General features: G+C 40.9%; 1 protein-coding gene and 1 pseudogene across 2 annotated transcripts in view; one reads left to right on the forward strand and one right to left on the reverse strand.

Annotated features, from left to right (window-relative positions):
- The window catches only part of RHOA (ras homolog family member A), a 63,862-nt gene that overhangs the window by 14,104 nt on the left and 29,713 nt on the right, over positions 1-20,045 (reverse strand). The gene's annotated exons all lie outside the window — the stretch shown is intronic.
- Positions 18,586-19,945, forward strand: LOC121011192 (eukaryotic peptide chain release factor subunit 1-like; annotated as a pseudogene).

Here is a 20,045-nt window from a genome sequence, read left to right on the forward strand (position 1 = left end):
ACACACACACACACACACACACACACACACACACACACACACACACAAAGAATATATTCATCATTAGCAACCAACTTTTGTGCTTCAAGAGATACCATCAAGGGGTGCCTGGGTGGCTCCGTCAGTTTAATGGTCAGTCCTTGATCATCATCTCAGGGCATGATCTCATAGTTTGTGGGTTCGAGCCCACAAGCCCTGCTCATGCATGTGCACTCTCGCTTTCAAAATAAATAAACTTAAAAAAGACAGAAAGAAAACAAGAAGACATGGGGCACCTGGCTGGCTCAGTTGGTAAGGCATGTGCTGGCTCAGCTGGTAAGGCATGTGACTCTTTTTTTTTTGTAAGTTTATTTCAGAGAGTCAGGGGCTGGGGGCGGTGCACAGAGCCTGACATGGGGCTCAAACTCACAAACTGTGAGATCATGACCTGAACCAAAATCAAGAGTCAGATGCTTAACCCACTGAGCCACCCAGGTGCCCTGAGCACATGACTCTCTCTCTCTTTTTTTAATGTTTATTTATTTTTGAGAGAGAGAGAGACAGAGTGTGAGTGGGAGAGGGGCAGAGAGAGGGAGACACAGAATCTGAAGCAGGACTGAGCTGTCCGCACAGAGCCTGACATGGGGCTCAAACCCATGGACCACAAGATCCCGTCCTGAGCTGAAGTCAGACGCTTAACTGACTGAGCCACCTAGGCGCCCCAGTGAGCACATGACTCTTGATCTCAGGGTCCTGAGTTCAAGCCCCACGTTGGGTGTAGGGCCTACTTTAAAATAAATAAATAAGTAAATAAAAATGAGAGGACAACCCACAGAATACTGGCAAATGTTTACAAATAACATATCTAATAAGGGACTTGTATCTAGAATACATAAAGAACCTTACAATACAAAAGAAGAGCAGCTTAGGTGGGTGGTCTGGCTCAGGGTGTTGATTTGGATCCAGAATATATAAAGAACTACAAACTCAATAACAAAAAATCAAAGAATCCGAGGCGCCTGGGTGGCTCAGTTGGTTAAGCGTCTGACTTCGGCTCAGGTCATGATCTCATGATCCGTGAGTTCGAGCCCCGCGTCTGGCTCTGTGCTGACAGCCCAGAGCCTGGAGCCTGCTTCAGATTCTGTGTCTCCCTCTCTCTCTGACCCTCCCCCATTCATGCTCTGTCTCTGTCTCAAAAATAAATAAACATTAAAAAAAAAATCAAAGAATCCACTTTAAAAATGGGCAAGGGATCTGAATAGACATGACCCAGCAATTCCATTCCTAGACATACCATCGGAGAAAAACAAAAACGTATGTCCATACAAAAACTTGTGGACAAATGTTCACAGCAGCATTGAAAATACTCATCATATTCAAAGAGTGGAAACAAACCAAACACCCAACAACTAATGAACAGATAAAATGTAGTATATATATATCCAAACAATGGAATATTAGGCAATAAAAAGAGAAAAGTACTAATACATGCTACAATATGGATGAAATCTGAAAACATTACATATGTGAAAGAAGGCGGCCACAAAGAACCACATATTAAATGACTCCCTTTATATAAAATGTCCAGAATAGGAAAATACAAAGTCAACTGGTGTCTGCTTAAGGAAGGGAGTTGGAAAAGAAAGGAAAGGAAATGATTACTAAGGGAATGGTGGGGTTTCTTTTTAGGATGATCAAATTGTTAGGAGATGGAGCACGTCTCTATGAATACACTATATACTATGAATATATGACACTGAATTGTATACTTTAAATGGTTGAATTGTAACATATACGGATTGTATTTTAATAAAGCTATTGTTACAAAACAAAACAAAACAACCTGCAGAATCCCTCCATTTGCCAGAGACGAATTGTCAGCCACTCAAATTCCCACCATTGCCTCTTAGAACAGCATTCTAATTTCTAGCTGGGTGCTTTGTTGCCTAGCTAAAAGACTACATTTCTTAGCTTCCCTTAATTAGATATGGCCATGTACAAAGTTCTAGCCCATGAGATGTAATCAGCAGTGCCTGTGGGATTTCCACGAAGTCTTTCCTAAAGTGAAGTCACATGCCCTTCTTCATCCCCTTCCTTCTTTCTGCTGCTTAAACCTGGAACCAGGAATGCTTTCTGAACAGCCATCCTGGAATGTGAGGATGTAGAAGTATGGATGAAGAACATGAATACCACGTTCTGGAGTTGGAGGCATAACAGGTAGAAAGAGCCTGGATCCCAGTTGTTCTTGGGAGTCACCATCTCAGCCCCAGATGCCTACTTCTACACTTCTTTTCTGTGAAAAATAATTGTCTTGTTTAAAATGGTATTTTTCAGGGGCGCCTGGATGGCTCAGTCGGTTAAGCGTCCAACTTCAGCTCAGGTCACGATCTCACGGTCCAGGAGTTCGAGCCCCGCATCGGGCTCTGGGCTGATGGCTCAGAGCCTGGAGCCTGTTTCCGATTCTGTGTCTCCCTCTCTCTGCCCCTCCCCTGTTCATGCTCTGTCTCTCTCTGTCTCAAAAATAAATAAACGTTAAAAAAAAAAAATAAAAAAATAATAAAAAAAATAAAATGGTATTTTTCAGGTCTTTGTTACTTGTAGTCAAACTAATCCTCAACAATACAAACCCACAAAACCAGGTTGTCTAAAGCGAATGTTTCCCAAACTGGAGTGGATTCAACAACCCACTGGGATACATGAGGGAAACAAGAGAAACACATTTCCTAAGTCCAGAAAACATAAGAAATTTAGCTTTAAAATTTAAATCGCAGGGGTGCCTGGGTGGCTCAGTCATTTTGAGCATCCGAATTCGGCTCAGGTCATGATCTCACAGTTTGTGGGTTTGAGCCCCACATCGGGCTTCCTGCTGTCAGCGCAGAGCCTGCTTCAGATCCTCTGTCCCCCTCTCTCTGCCCCTCCCCTGCTCACACACACTCTGTCTCTCAAAAAATGAATACACATTAAAAAAAACTTTTTTAAATTTAAATTGCATAAACTCCTTAGGAGAAGATTCCATAATGGAAAGGGCTCACAGTGCTGCCATCACTGATTTGTGACATCATGGTATGCTTAACATACTGCAATGAATATGTGCCTGGCTAAGTATACACAAAGGCAATACAAAGCTTTAATCAAACCCATAAAATGACCTAGTGATTTTAAAGGATCTTTTATTTTTTGTACACAAAAGCATTAGATAGAGGATAATACTAATAATGAAAGCATGACACTAAGCATATAGGTAAACAGGAAATGTGCTCAATATCATTCTTTAACAGGAGTATGCAGGGGCACCAGGTTCACTCAGTCAGTAGAGCATAAAACATGTGATTCTTTAAAAAAAAATTTTTTTTAAATGTTTATTTATTTTTGAGAGAGACAGAGACAGAGTGTGAACAGGGGAGGGGCAGAGAGAGGGAGACACAGAATCCGAAACAGGCTCCAGGCTCCGAGCTATCAGCCCAGGGCCTGACACAGGGCTCAAACTCACAAGCCATGAGATCATGACCTGAGCCGAAGTCGGATGCTCAAACGACTGAGCCACCCAGGTGCCCCCAAACATGTGATTCTTATCTCAGGTTCATAAATTCAAGCCCCACACTGGGCTTGGAGCTTAATTTAAAAAACAAACAATCGGAGCATGGAATCAAAACAGTTTTGTGTTGAGACCAGACTTTAAACTACAATCTGGCACTCTGGCCACCCCATTCAGCTCCCTCTTTCCCTTTTTGCTTTGGATTCCTAATGGATATGGGACCTGCCTCAAGGTCCTATACTTGCTTCCCGTGTGTTTTGTCTTCCAACCAGACTGCAAATCATCTCAGAGCAAATAACCTATCTTACATTTCTTTGCGGCTTTATGTGGTTTGGTACTTTAGTGGGCATGTAGTAAGTATTAAATAGAAGAAAATAAAAAAATCAAAAAACATTTCTTTGAATGAGAAAGGAGATAGATTACCTCATTTTCAGAATCCAGGGCACAAACATTAATGGATTTCTCTCTTAAAAATTGTTCCTCTATGTTTAGTCTGACTGCAAACATCTTGATAGGATTCATATATCATTTTCTGTTTTTCTCATGCTCTCAAAATCACTTCATGATTTTATATACTCTATACATTTCTTCAGGCCTAGTTTATATCGGTTTGTGCCCAAAGTCAAACAACCAGAGCCTCACAGGACACAAAATTCATCAGGAAATCCCTGGTTCAAAAAAAGGCTGCCAGCTTTGAATACATCCTTCCTAGAAGGCACTCAATTCTCAAGAAATAATCTCTCTCAATCTAATGTGGTTAAAGACACACAAAATGAAAATGCCAGGGAGAACCAAAAAGGCTCTGGAACTTTTTCCTTATGGAACATGTGGCCCAGGATTAGTGTAAAACCAATCAGCCCCTACTGCTGAGGAAGACAGAAATTACAAGTGATTACGGGACAAAATGAAAATGAAAGCCTAGAATTACAAGATGATTTCTGGCAGTCTGGCCATTCAACCAAAGTTGTTGACAAGAAGTGAAAAGTACAAACATCAGGTTATTTCCTGAAATGACCCAGGAAAATTTACTCTAGTCTTTCCTTTAACTTTGCTATAATCTAGCATCTTTTTCAAGTACATGGCTTGCCAGCTTGAAAGGAAATCACGCTGAGCTCTCTGCAGTCTCTCTGCCAGATGTGTCATTTTCTAGGCTGAATGCAGTCTCAGAAATAATTCTTAAGAGCTTTGAGTAAAGGTTTATTTTTTCAGTAACCATCAGCTATAACATATCTATTTAAGACACCTGTAACAATATGTAAAGGACTGTAAATTTATTTCATTGGTTCAAAATCTTTATGTAGGTTACTGTGCCGCCCTCACAAAAGTTGAAAGGAAAAAGAAATGACAAAAGGAGATCTCTGATGGTGCTGAGAGGGCACAGAAAATACCTACTCCAATTTATGTTATCTGCCATTACAAGACCAGTCTCTCCCACAATCTCAAAAAACTGTGTTTTGGTTGTGGACTAAATTTTGGCAAATTAAGCAGTTACTGTTAACAAAAACAACCAATATTTTAACATATTTCTCACCCATATGCAAATAGAAACAGGTGTCCAAGAAAAGCAAGAGAAGGGCTACATGCAGTATCCCATGTGATCCCATGCTTCATACTCAAAAGACACAAGGACAGACAGCTCACTCACTCTCAGGAGCCACACCTGAGGCCTCCAGGGCAGCACCCGAGGGGGTGAGGTATCTCAACAAACATCTCTTATGGGGTCTGGCATCACCAGAGGCACTCAGTGAATAACAACTCCTACTACTAAGGTCTCCCCCGCTGCCAGCCTTAACCTCATGTCCTCTTTTTAATTTATATAGTATTGCCACTTGTGGTATCACACACCTCCTTCATCTTTCCCTCTCTAATGGCTTCCTTCTCTCAGTCTACAATAAAGTGCAGAATGCCCCTATTTTAAAATAATAAATCCTCCCACATCCATGCTTACTTCTGGTTACCTTTCTCTCTCTGGCCTGTTCAAAGAAAAGGTATACATTTCTGCAGCTTCATACTGGCTTGCTTAAAATTCCTCCCATCTGCTTTCTGCCCAAACTTCTCCTGAAACTTTCTCAGAAGTCACCAATGACCTACCTTCACAAAATCCAGTCTGCATTCTCCTTGATATTTTTTGTTGTAACTTACCTAACAAAATATGATCTCTGTTGTCTGTCTCCTTAGCTACAGCCTCCACGCCTAATCACTCCCCCAAGACTGGGCTTTTCCCTCATTCTCCTTATACTTTATTCTCCGGGGATCTCAATTCTTCAAAAACTACTTTTATGAAATGTCATTCCCAAATCTTTCTCTGACCCAGTCCCTGTTCTAAAACTCCTGATACACCTCCACTCTATGCTCCACTGGCATCTCAAATTCAACATCTCCCAGACATCATCCCAATCTCTGTCAAATCTTCTCTTTCCAGTTACCTCAGTCTTGGTGATGAAAACAAAATTACATTCCTAAGGTACTCAACTCATTGTAGAAACCTTGTGGTTAAAAATTATCTTACTTTCTTTCCTTTGCTCCTCACAGCAAGACTGCTTTCAAGTTCTGAGGAATTCTGCCCCTTCATGGGTCTCCCTTCCACCACTACCACCACCCACTTTGAGTTCCCATAATCATTGTTCCAACTCAAGTCTTCAGTACTGCCTATCTGGGAAGAAGGCAAAATTCCAACTGGTCTCACCTCCCTTCTATCCTGCTTGCTGTAGCCAAATTCTCCATTCCTATGTCTGGGCTTCAGCCCATTCTGCCTTTGCTCAAGGGCCTTCAGAAGGTCCTCAATGCCAAAATCAGGTCAAGACTCCTCAGCCTTACCATGAGGGTCCTTTAAAATACTAAAGCAGCCTATTTTCTCCTTTCATCTTCTCTCTCATCTTTATCACATACCTAATTCCACTAACTGGCCTTGTAAACCACCCCCCCCCACCTCAGCTCAAAGTAATGCCTTATTTGAATTTTTTCTTCCTTTCTTCAGAAAATAACACCTTACCTCTCCATCCTAATATTGCCTTCTGTTCCAAAGCCTTTTATTTTTTAAGATTTTTTTTTTTAATTTTATTTTTAAATAATCTCTACGCCCACTGTGGGGCTTGAACTCATGATCAAGAGTCACATGCTCTACAAACTAAGCCAGCCAGGCGCTCCCCAAAGCCCATTTCTTATTTCTGGTCCTACATTTTCCACCCCCGAAAATCAAATGTTGCCTCTAAGCAGGGCTTTGGTCCTCTCTTGGTACTTACATTCAATCACATCCTACTCTATGAGAGAGAGATAGCAGTTATATTTCTTGTGTACTTGACTCATATCCATTCCTGGAGTTTAAGCTCCTTCAGAACAGGTACCACATCTTGCTTGGCCTTTCCCACTTGGAATTGCATAACTAATGGGGCAAGGACATGCTGAATGGGATGCTTATAAAGAGAAACAAAAACTCAAAGAAGGAGCATGTATCCCAAAAGTACTCCTAAAAACTTGACTCATTGGCACTCTCTGATCACTTTTCTTGCAGCAATCACAGTTTTTTATAGGACTCAGCAGAATGAAAAAGCAAAACAACAACAACAAACAGTTAAGAATTTGTTGACTGAGGGGCACCTGGGTGAGTCAGTCATTTAAACATCTGACTTAGGCTCAGGTCAGGATCTTATGGTTTGTGGATTCGAGGCCTGTGTTAGGCTCTGTGCTGACAGCTCAGAGCCTACAGCCTACTTCAGATTCTGTGTCTCCTTCTCTCTCTGCCCTCCCCTGCTCACGCTATGTCTCTTTCTCTCTCAAAGATAAATAAACATTAAAAAGTTAAAAAAAAAAAAAAAAAGATCGGACAACTGAAATTCTTTTAAGTTTATTTAAGTGATCTCTGCACCCAATGAGGGGCTGGAACCCATGACCCAAAGATTAAGAGTCACATGCTCTTCTCACTGAGCCAGCCAGCCCCGCCTGGAAACCTGGAATTCTAATCAAACTACCATAGGCTAAGCACAAAAATACTGAAAAAGACTTCAGTGTAGAATACTATTTGGACCTGGATATATGCTATACTAAGTAGAGAATTTCAATGATATTCTCTTGAAAAGCAGACTATTATCTAGAGAGAGAAAAATAGAGAGAGAGAAAGAGAGAGAGAGAGAGAAAACTAGTGGGAGAAGGACAGAGAGGGAGATAGAGAATCCCAAACAGGCCTCTGCACTGTCAGCACAGAGCCCTATGCAGGCTTGATCTCAAGGACTGTGAGATCATGACCTAAGCCAAAATCAAGAATTGGACACTTAACTGAGCTACCCAGGTGCCCCTCAATGGCCTCCAGTTTTAAATATATACTTCCCACCTGAAAACATCTCTGTAAAATGCTGCTAGAAAGCCAGGTAGCACCTGAGCAAAGATGACTGCTCTTAGTGGTTATTGTTCATAGTAGGATAGTGTACCAAGTATATAGGGCCTGGTTCTGCCCTTTGACTTACAAAGCCAAGAAAATTCCCTGGAAAGGCAACACAGGCAGTTAACAATATCAGTGGCTGCTGCAACTCAAAGTCACCTACAACAGTGAAAAATGAAGAAGGTGACCCTGACTTGGATATGGAGCCTGCCTTGCCTGGTTCCTGGCTTTGATAATAGACCGTTTCATTCTATAGGCAAAATGAAAGCCCCTCAGTCTTCCTGGTATAGTCTCACTCACAAAGTTACTGATGACCATACACACAAGAAGTCAATAAGACCTTCTGTGTCCAGAATGCTTGGACACAGAGCTTTAAGTTACAGCAAGAGGGTGAACTCAACAATGACACATAGGTGGCTGTCTACAGTAGCATTCAATCATCTTGTGGTTGAAGCATAAAAAACAAAATAAAAAGAACCCTTTTATAACTGCTAATGGTCTCTACTAAAAGAGCAGGAACCTTTTGTTTTACTTGTCCGAAGACTCAAAACTTATCAAAGACTGGCTCTTACTCAGAACTCAAGAGGATGGGACTTGGGGTGCCTGGGTGGCTCAGTAAGTTAAGCAACCGACTGTTGATTTTGGCTCAGGTCGTGATCTTACGGTCCACACTGGGCATGGAGCGTGGTTAAGATTCTCTCTCTTCCTCTACCTCTGCCTCTACCCCCTCAAGTGAGTGATTGCTCTAACAAATAAACAAACAGACAAACAGTATGGGACTGGCTTTGCTGCTTAAAACACAGTGCTGGGAATGAATGGCAAGATGACACCTTTGTGGAAACCACCATCTTCCTTCCGCAAGAGGAAACAGGCTGTTGGGATATAAACTTTCTCCCCTGAACAGCAGTGAGGACAGAAGGTAAGAATGTTTTTTTTTTTGTATGTGATGTGCAAATCCTGGCCAACATGGTCATAAGTACTTGGAGCAATGCTCCTTTTCAGGGTGACTCCTCGGCTGGGACTGCTAATGAAGCACTTTCCAAAGCATATACCTCACTGGCCCTATCAGAGGCCCGGGATTTTGGAGGACAACCACAAGATAAACTTCACTGCCATATCTCATAGTGCTAATCGCATGCTGGTTGTGGCTCTCAACTACATTTCTGCCTATTACCTAACATACAACTTCAAAAAAAGACCAAAACACTATACTAACCATTCTTCTGGATTTCTTTTTAATAATACAAACGGTGTCAGAAGTTTCAAAATCTGCTATACTGCAACAAATCCTAACAAACTGTGTGGACCTTCATGAGTGACCATGATACCTTACACTGGTATATCACAATGCCCTTCTCATACATTTGGCAGGAACTTATTTGATCCTGAACTTCCAAAGGCAGATATAATTGTCATTCATTCCCATTTTATCAATGGGGAAAGAAGCTTAAGAGTTATTTGAATTTACTGAATGTAAGGCCAGTATGTTATTAAGACACATTAATTTTCAAACTGAAAAACCATTCTGGCCTAAGGTCTACAGTTCCCCATGTAGTTTTAGAGAGGCTGCTGAAATGTAATCTGTGCAACAGGGCAGACAACAAAGGATTTACTCCTTGCCAAAGAGGCCTACAAGTCAATCATACTCAAACTCTATTAGCCTATATTTCTGCCAGCAAACAGATAAACTAGGACACGTCTACAAACGTAAGCAAACATGTTGTGGAAGGACACCTAACTGGTTACACGGTGGAGGGTGTGGGGAGTGGATGGGAATAGACACATGTGAAAAGAAGCTATTCTATTAAAGTGTGTGTATACACACACACAAAATCTTTCTTAAAAATAGATTTACTGGGGCGCCTGGGTGGCGCAGTCGGTTAAGCGTCCGACTTCAGCCAGGTCACGATCTCGCGGTCCGTGAGTTCGAGCCCCACGTCAGGCTCTGGGCTGATGGCTCAGAGCCTGGAGCCTGTTTCGGATTCTGTGTCTCCCTCTCTCTCTGCCCCTCCCCCGTTCATGCTCTGTCTCTAAAAAAAAAAAAAAAAAAAAATAGATTTACTGAAATATAATTCATATACCATACAATTTACACATTTAAAGTATACAATTCTGGGGATCAAATGTACAGCATAGTGATTACAGTTAATACTGTATTACACACTTGAAAGTTGCTAAGGAGTAAATCTTAAATGATCTCACCACAAAAAATTATGGTGATTATATGAAATGATGCAGGTGTCAGCTAATGAATAAAAAAAAAAAAAACCACTTTGTACACCTTCAATGTACACAATGTTTTATGTCAATTATACCTTAATAAAGCTGGAGAAAACTATACAATTCAATGGGTTTTGGTATATTACGTTACTAATGTTTAGAAGTTGTGATAATATATAACAAAATTTGCCATTTTAACTATTTTTTTTTATGTTTTACTTATTCATTTTTGACACAGAGAGTGAGTCAGAGAGAGAAAAAGAGAAAGAAAGAAAGAGACAGAAAGGAAGAATCCCAAGCATGCTCTGTGCTGTCAGTGCAAAGCCCAACATGGGGCTAGGTCTCACAAACGTGATCACGACCTCAGCCAAATGAGTGAGATGCTTAACCGACTGAGCCACCCAAGGACATTGTAACTAATTTTTTTTACCTTTTTTTTTTCTTTTTGGAGACACGGTGGGGGGGGGAAGAGGGGGGGGAGGGAGGGAGGGAGAGAGAGACAGAGAGGGAGGGAGAGAGAGACAGAGAGAGAGAGAGAATCTGAAACAGGCTCCAGGCTCTGAGCTGTCAGCACAAAGCCCAACACGGGGCTCGAACCCACGAATCATGGGATCATGACCGGAGCTGAAGTCAGAAGCTTAACTGACTGAGCCACCCAGGCACCCCCCATTTTAACTATTTTTAAGTATACAACTGTAATACTGTGATTTATATATATTTCGTCTTAGTCTCTGTTCCTGGCATATGGCTCCTGAAACTCTTGTAATTTCCTAAATTACATGAACAATGGGAGGATTTTTTGTTATATTTGGTCTTTTGTCTTCAAATAGCTCCAGTTCCTGCAACAGCTCTGGGATGATCGATCAAAGTGAAAGGAGTGTCTCACGATTCATAACAAACTCCATTCAACCACACCTGAGCTTATGTCAGTGAAGTGACTTTGGAAAATCCCTAAAGATGGGGGCTGGTTGCCAGGAAAACCAACCTTGTGATTAGGGAGTTGCTACTTTGAGTGCCTGCCCCCCAACCTAGGGTAGAGAAGAGGGGCTGGATGTTGAAGCAATCACCAAAAGCCAATGATTTAATCAATTGTGCCTACTTAAAGCCTCCAAAAAACCAAAGGGCAGGATTCAGAGAGCTTCCAGGTTGGTGGAGATGTGCAGGGATTGAGAGAGCGGCACATCTTGGGTGGGCAGGCAAGCAAGCTCCACGCACCCCTTTCCACATATCTTGCCCTATGCATCTGGCTGTTCTTGGGTTATATCCTTTTACAATAAACTGGTAATCTAACAAAATATTTTCCTGAGTTCTGTGAGCTGTTCTGGAAAATTGGCTTCCAGGAAGAGATCACGGTAACATGGAATTTATATTCAGTCAGTGAGAAATACAGGTAACAACCTGGACTTGCTACTGAGGTCTGAAGTGGGGAGCTGTGGGGCAGTCTTGTGGGACTGAATGTTTAACCTGTGGGATCTGATGCTAACTCCAGGTAGATAGTGTCAGAACTGAACTGAACTGTAAGACATCAGTCAGTGTTGCAGAAATGTTTGGTGGGGGACCCTCCTCCATATTTGGTGACCAGAAGTATGAGAAATGGAAGATGTTATAGTGGCGTACTGAGAGTAAAGATACAAACAGGAGATGTTTTTTCCTCTACAACAATTCACTAGCAATGATTACATTTACAGTGTTGTGCAATCATTGCCACTATCTATTTTCAAAGCTTTTTCATCACCTCAAAGAGAAACATCACCATTAAGCAGTAACTCCCCATTCTTCTCTCCCCTTAGCCCTTGATAAACTACTCTAAATCTACTGTCTCTATAAATTTGCCTGTTCTACATATCTCATATAAATGAAATTACACAATATTTGTCATTTGTTCTTACTTCACACAGCATAATGTTTAATGTTCATTGATGTTGTAGCATGTATCAAATTTCATTCCTTCTTATGGCTGCACTAATTTCCCATTGTGTGGATATATCACATTTTATTTGTCCAGTCACCTGCTGATGGATACTTGACATTACTTTCACCTTTTAGCTACTGTAATAATGCTGCAATGAACACTGGTATACAAGTATCTGCTCAAGTCTCTGCTTTCAACTCCTTCGAACAAATATACACCTAGGAGTGGAACTGTTAGGCATTCTATGTTTAGTTTTTTTAAGAACTGCCAAAATGTTTCCTACAATAGCTGTACCATTTTACATTCCCACTGGCAATGTACAAAGATTCCAATTACTCCACATCCTTGTCAACACTTGTTATTTTCTTTTTTTTTTTTTAATTATTGCCATTTAAGTGAGTGTGAAGTGGTATCTCATATGAGTTTTTTTTTTTAATGTTTTATTTGGTTTTTGAGAGAGAGCGAGAGAGAGAGAGAACAAGCAGGGGAGGGGCAGAGAGAGAGAGTTACACACAGAATCCGAAGCAGGCTCCAGGCTCTGAGCTGTCAGCACAGAGCCCAACGTGGGGCATGAACTCACGAATGGCTGAGAGATAGTGACCTGAGCTGAAGTCGGATGCTTAACTGACTGAGCCACCTAGGCGCCCCTTGTATTTCATATAGTTTTGATCTGCATTTCCCTAATGACTAATAATGTTGAGCATCTTTTCATATGCTTATTGGCCATTTGTAAATCTTCTTTGGGAAAACATCTATTCAAATCCATTGCCCATTTTTGAACTGGATTGTTTCCACTATTTTGTTTGTTTCCACTTTCTTGACGGTGTCCTTTGAGACACATAAGGTTTTAATTTTGATACAGTCCAATATCTAATTTTTTCCTTGACTGCTGATACTACAACCTTGGATTGCAAATAACTTGTTCTGCGAGTGTTCCACAAGATAAGCAAACATTTCTAATAAATTTTAACTTGATAAGTGAGTGGTGTCTTGCAATATGGGTGGTTTGTGATGCCAAATGTCACGTGATCACAACTGAGCCAATGGTTCTTGAAATTCGCTTTAAAAAAAATTTTTTTTTTAATGTTTATTTATTTTTGAGAGAGACAGAGACAGAATGCGAATGGGTTAGGGGCAGAGAGAGAGGGAGACACAGAAGCAGAAGCAGGCTCCAGGCTCTGAGCTGTCAGCACAGAGCCCGATGCGGGGCTCGAACTCACAAACCGTGAGATCATGACCTGAGCTGAAGTCGGACGCTCAACCGACTGAGCCACCCAGGCGCCCCTTGAAATTCGCTTTGATATACGAGTGCTTTGGATTACAAAGCATGTTTCCGGAATGTATTATGCTCACAAACCAAAGTTTTACTGTAATTTGTGTCATATCTAGGAAATCACTGCCAAATCCAAGGTCATGAAAAACCTAATGCTTTTTTCTTTAAAATAAATTTGTTTAATGTTTATTTTTGACAGAGACAGAGACAGAGACAGAGAGAGAGACAGAGCATGAGTGGGGGAGGGGCAGAGGGAGAGGGAGACACAGAATCTGAAACAGGCTCCAGGGTCTGACCGGTCAGCACAGAGCCCGACGCAGGGCTCGAACTCATGGACAGTGAGATCAGGATCTGAGCTGAAGTTGGACGCCCAACTGACTGAGCCACCCAGGCACCCCCTAATGCGTTTTTCTAAGCGTTGTATAGTTTTAATTCTTATGTCTTGATTACTGTCGATTTGTAATAAGTTTTGAAACCAGAAGGTGTGAGTCCTCCAACTGTTCTGTCTTCTAGATTGTTTTGGCTATTCTGGGTCCCCTGGATTTCCAAATGAATTTTAGGAGCAGCTTATTGATTTTTGCAAAGAAGGCAGCTGAGGTTTTTAATAAGGACTGCACTGAATCTATAGATCAATTTGAGAATTATTACCACCTTTACAGTATTAAGTCTTCAAATCCACGAAGACAAGATGTCTTTCCATTTATTTAGGTCATCTTTTGTTTTTTGCAGTCCTCTGCTTCCCAGCTTCCTTCTTCTCCTTACATATGCCTAAACCCATATACATTTAAAGGTGGAGAAGCCTGGTCTCTCACCACTTTGTAGGAAATAACAGGGAAATGCCAGAAATAGTAAACACTTAAAAATGCTATTACAAACTTTTTTACTTTTTATTTACACATTTAATCATAACTGCCCTATGAGATAGAGCCTAGTATTCTCATTTCATAGATAAGGAACCTGAAATACAGAAAGATTAACTTGCTCAACTTAACTGGATTACTAGCCAGTAAGGGGCAGAAATGGACACTGAACAAATAAGCAGTCTGTTCCAGAGTCCCTATTTCTAAACACTCCACTTTCTTGCCCTCCTTCCTCACCCTCAAATGTCAAGAAGCAATCCTATAGCTCGTAGTGTCCTTTTCTCCTTTGCCTACCCAAGTAAACATTAGTGACATTGTTAAAAATTAAGTCAATATGTAACTTAGGGGTTGCCTGGGTGGCTCAGCTGGTTTAGCGTCTGATTTCGGCTCAGGTCAGGATCTCGTGGTTTGTGGGTTTGAGCCCCAGGTTGGGCTCTGTGCTGACAGCTCAGAGCCTGGAGCCTGCTTCAGATTCTGTGTCTCCCTCTCTCTGCCCCTCCCTGACTCATGTTCTCTCAAAAATAAACATTAAAAATTAAAAAAAAAATGTAACTTAGGAGGATTGATTACTCTTCAATTATTTCTCATTGAGTTTTTGATTTTTTGATCCAAAGTCCTATGGTTTTGGGGCACTTTGCTGGCTCACTAGACAGAGCATGCAAGTCTTGATACTGGGGTTATGAGTTCAAGTCTTATGTTGGGGGTAGAGATTACTTTTTTTTTTTTTTTTAAGTCTTGTGGTTCTAAACCTATGTTACATTTATTTCATGTTTCCTAGCCTTTTATGATTTTTTTTGCACCCATTCTTTTTAGAATGTCATTTACATAAAAAAAGGAAGAAAAGAATTGCCAAACATCAAGTATGTTTGAATTGCTATGAAGTTAGCAACTCTTGGTTCTAGTGTGTCTTAAGTCTGCTTACTCTCACTGGGGGACAGATGTATGTCAAGCAAGGGTTGTGGCTTACGTAGCTACAGGAAACTCCGCTACAGTAAGACTGATAAGTGGTAGCCACCCCTTTTCACACTTGTTTTTACAAGTCTGATGATTTCCTGTGGTAACTACAGCCTATTTGCACTCCTGCCTGCCTTGCTCATCTAGTTGCAGTGTGGAAGTGGTCTGTCCATCAGACATTTTTTAGCAGTTAAGAGTGGCTGCTTCCTGCACTTGGGGCAGGTAAACCACAATCACACATTAACATTCAATTGTCTCCATTTCACATAGCAGTCTGGTAATTTCTTCATGTTTCTGTGACCATGATGTAGATGCACATATGTCTAAATAGCTTCCTGAAGGCTTTCTGGAGTGCTCATTTAGCCTAGAATTTAGTATACAACATTCTAGCCTTCCTAGTTTAACTGAATTGGAAATTAGTAACAACTGCTCACTGGACAAAAAGTAAATACTGTAAGACACTAATGACTGACCTAATGCCCTATATTTTTAATCCTAAAATCATTATTTTTCAATTAACAAAATAACTTGTTAAGGCAAGTATCTAGCCATAACACTTCAACTAGCTGCTATTTCCTTAAGAATCCTGGGTTTCTAGTTAGTGGTTCTGAAAGTGGTCCTCAGACTAGTGCTATCAACCTCACCTGACAACCTGAAAGAAATGCAAATTCTCAGCTCTGACTACAAACCTACTGAATCAGAACTTCTAAGAGTGAGTCCATTAATCTGGGTTTAAACAAGCCCTCCAGGTAATTCTGACTCATGCTCAACTTTAAGAACCTCTGAGTTAGTGTATGTGTAGCTTTACTGTATGGGTAAAATGAAGTACCTACCCACCACGTACCCAGAGCTAAATTTTACTGAGTCTTATAATTTCTCTGAAATCTTTTTATCTGCTTCTTGGTGATTGTCTGAGCTACTCTTTCGGCTTCTATTATAAAATCTCAATCTACATTTTAGAATGTTTCATAGGAATCTTATTTCTCCAATCAGATTGAATTTTAGTCCAAAGTAATCCTTTTTCAAAAAAGCAGCTTTCTAAAATGGCCAATAAACACAGGAAAAGGTATTCAAAGGTGAATGAAAAGATATCCGATGTTCATGAATTTAAGGACTTGACTTTAAGAGAGAGTGAGCATGAGCAAGGGAGAGGGAAAGAGAGAGACACTGGGATCATGACCTGAGCCTAAACCAAGAGTTGGACGTTCATCTGACTGAGCCACCAGTCACCCCAAGGACTTGATACTTTTAATATAACAGTACTGTACAAAATGATCTACAGAAGGGCGCCTGGCTGGCTGGGTCAGTGGGGCATAAGACTCTTGATCTCAGGGTCATGAGTTTGAGCCCCACACTGGATACAGAGATTACTTAAAAATTTTAAAAATACACAGGGACCCCTGGGTGGCTCAGTTAGGTGTCTGACTCTTGATTTCGGCTCAGATCATGATCTCATGGTACATGGGATTGAGCCGCGGTGCCGGGCTCTGCAAGGACAGCACAGAGCCTGCTTAGAAATCTCTCCCTGCCCCACCCCTGCTCACGTGCAAGCTTGTACACCTCTCTCTCTCTCAAAATAAATATTTAAAATAAAAATAATAATAATGGCACAAAAACAGACACTCAGACCAATTAAACAGAATAGAGAACCCAGAAATGGGCCCACAAATGTATGGGCAACTAATCTTTGACAAAGCAGGAAAAACTATCCAATGGAATAAAGACAGTCTCATCAGCAAGTGGTGCTGGGAAAACTGGACGGAGACATGCAGAAAAATGAACCTGGAACACTTTCTTACACCACACACAAAAATAAACTCAAAATGGATGAAAGACCTAAGTGTAAGACAGGAAGCCATCAAAATCCTCGAGGAGAAAGCAGGCAAAAACCTCTCTGACCCTGGCTGCAGCAACTTCTTACTCAACACGTCTCCAGAGGCAAGGGAAACAAGAGCAAAAATGCACTACTGGGACCAAAATAAAAAGCTTCTGCACAGCGAAGGAAACAATCAGCAAAACTAAAAGGCAACCTACAGAATGGAAGAAGATATTTACAAATGACATACCAGATAAAGGGTTAGTATCCAAAATCTATAAAGAACTTATCAAACTCAACACCCAAAAAACAAATAATCCAGTGAAGAAATGGGCAAAAGACATGAATAGACACTTCTCCAAAGAAGACATCCAGATGACCAACCGACACATGAAAAAATGCTCCACATCACTCATCATCGGGGAAATACAAATCAAAACCACAATGAGATACCACCTCACACCGGTCAGAATGGCTAACATTAACAACTCAGGCAACGACAGATGTTGGCAAGGATGCGGAAAGAGAGGATCTCTTTTGCATTGCTAGTGGGAATGCAAACTGGTGCAGCTACTCTGGAAAACAGTATGGAGGTTCCTCAAAAAATTAAAACTAGAACTACCCTACGACCCAGCAATTGCACTACTCAGTATTTATCCAAGGGGTACAAGTGTGCTGTTTCGAAAGGACACATGCACCCCCATGTTTATAGTAGCACTATCGACAATAGCCAAAGTATGGAAAAAGCCCAAATGTCCAGTGGATGAAGAATATGTGGTGTGTATGTATACATATACATACACATATATATACATACATACATACACAAAATGGAGTATTACTTGGCAATCAAAAAGAAATGAAATCTTGCTATGTGCAACTACATGCATGGAACTGGAAGGTATTCTGCTAAGTGGAATTAGAGAAAGACAAATATGACTTCACCCCTATGAGGACTTTAAGATACAAAATAGATGAACATAAGGGAAGCAAAAATAATATAAAAACAGGGAGGGGGACAAAACATAAGAGACTCTTAAATATGTAGAACAAACAGAGGGTTACTGGAGGGGCTGTGGGACGGGAAGACAGGCTAACGGGTAAGGAGCATTAAGGAATCTACTCCTGAAATCACTGTTGTACTATATACTAACTTGGATGTAAATTAAAAAAATAAATTAAATTTTAAAAAGAAAATAATAATAAACAAATGGGATAAGATAAAGACACCAGAAATAAACCTTCACAAATATGGCCAATTGATTTTTGACATGGTACCAAAATATTCTATGAAAAAGGACAGTCTTTTCACTAAACAGTGCTGGGGGAAACCATATATTCACATGTAGAAGAATTTAGACTCAGGACACCTAGGTAGCTCAGTTGGTTAAGCATCCAACTCCTGGCTTCGGCTCAGGTCATGATCTCATAGTTCATGGTTTTGAGCATCTTGTTGAGATCTGTGCTGACAGCGCAGAGCCTGCTTGGGATTCTGTCTCCACCTCAAAATAAAATAAACTTTAGACAGGCCCATGTGAGCAGATTCCAACACATGCAACTGCCTGGAGAGAGGGAGCCAGTGTCCTATGTCAGAGCTGCTGGTGGGGAGGAGCAGCCGCTGCCACCCAGGACTGGGCTGTTAGGGAGGAGGAGACAAGAAAATGGCAGATGACCCCAGTGTGCTGACAGGAATGTGGAGATCTGGAAGATCAAGAAGCTCACCAAGAGCTTCGAGGCAGCCCGCGGCAATGACACAAGCATGGTATCATTGATCATTTCTCCCAAAGATCAGATTTCCCAAGTGGCAAAAGTGTTAGCAGATGAGTTTGGAACTGCATCTAACATTAAGTCATGAGTAAACCGCCTTTCAGTCCTGGGAGCCATTAATTACATCCATACAACAAAACTCAAACTTTATAACAAAGTACCTCCAAATGGCCTCGTTGTTTACTGTGGTACCATTGTAACACAAGAAGAAAAGGAAAAGAAAGTCAACATTGACTTTGAACTTTTCAAACCAATTAATACATTGTTGTTTCAAACCAATTAATACATTGTTGTACTTGTGTGACAACAAATTCCATACAGAGGCTCTTACAGCACTACCTTCAGATGACAGCAAGTTTGGCTTCATTGTAATAGACGGTAGTGGTACACTTTTTGGCACACTCCAAGGAAACACAAGAGAAGTCCTACACAAATTTACTGTGGATCTCCCAAAGAAACATGATAGAGGAGATCAGTCAGCCTTGCGTTTTGTTCATTTAAGAATGGAAAAGTGACATAACTATGTTCGGAAAGTAGCTAAGACTGCTGCACAGCTGTTTATTTCTGCAGACAAAGTGAATGTGGCTGGTCTTCTTTTAGCCAGATCAGCTGACTTTAAAAGTGAACTAAGTCAATCTGATAGGTTTGATCAGAGGTTGCAATCAAGTTTTAAAATTAGTTGATATATCCTATGGTGGTGAAAATGGATTCAACCAAGCTACTGAGTTAACTACTGAAGTCCTCTCCAACGTGTGATTCATTCTTCAAGAGAAGAAAATAGGATGATACTTCGATGAATCAGTCAGGACACAGGGAAGTACTGTTTTGGAATTGAAGATACACTAAAGGCTTTATAAATGGGAGCTGTAGAGATTCTAATAGCCTATGAAAATCTGGATATAATGAGATATGTTCTTTATTGCCAAGTCACAGAAGAGGAGAAAATTCTCTATCTAACTCCAGAACAAGAGAAGGATAAATCTCATTTCACAAAGAGACAGGACAAGAACACAAGATGACTGAAAGCATGCCCCTGCTGAAATGGTTTGCTAACAACTATAAAAAATTTGGAGCTATGTTGGAAATTGTCACACATAAGTCACAAGAAGGATCCCACTTTGTGAAAGGATTTGGTGGAACTGGAGGTATTCTGTGGTACCGAGTAGATTTCCAAGAAATGGAATACCAAGGAAGAGATGATGAATTTTTTGATCTTGATGAATACTAGGTAGTCGACATGGGTCTGGCAAAACATGCCTCACCCTCTAGCATCCAACCCAAGAAGCATACCCGTGGTGGAATCCAAACAGATCCCTGCCTTACAATTGGAACACTTCCAGAACTTAATCCACGG

The sequence above is a fragment of the Herpailurus yagouaroundi genome, unplaced genomic scaffold (genome assembly GCF_014898765.1).
Source record: "Herpailurus yagouaroundi ecotype Mexico unplaced genomic scaffold, PumYag 193, whole genome shotgun sequence".
Taxonomy (NCBI): Eukaryota; Metazoa; Chordata; class Mammalia; order Carnivora; family Felidae; genus Herpailurus; species Herpailurus yagouaroundi.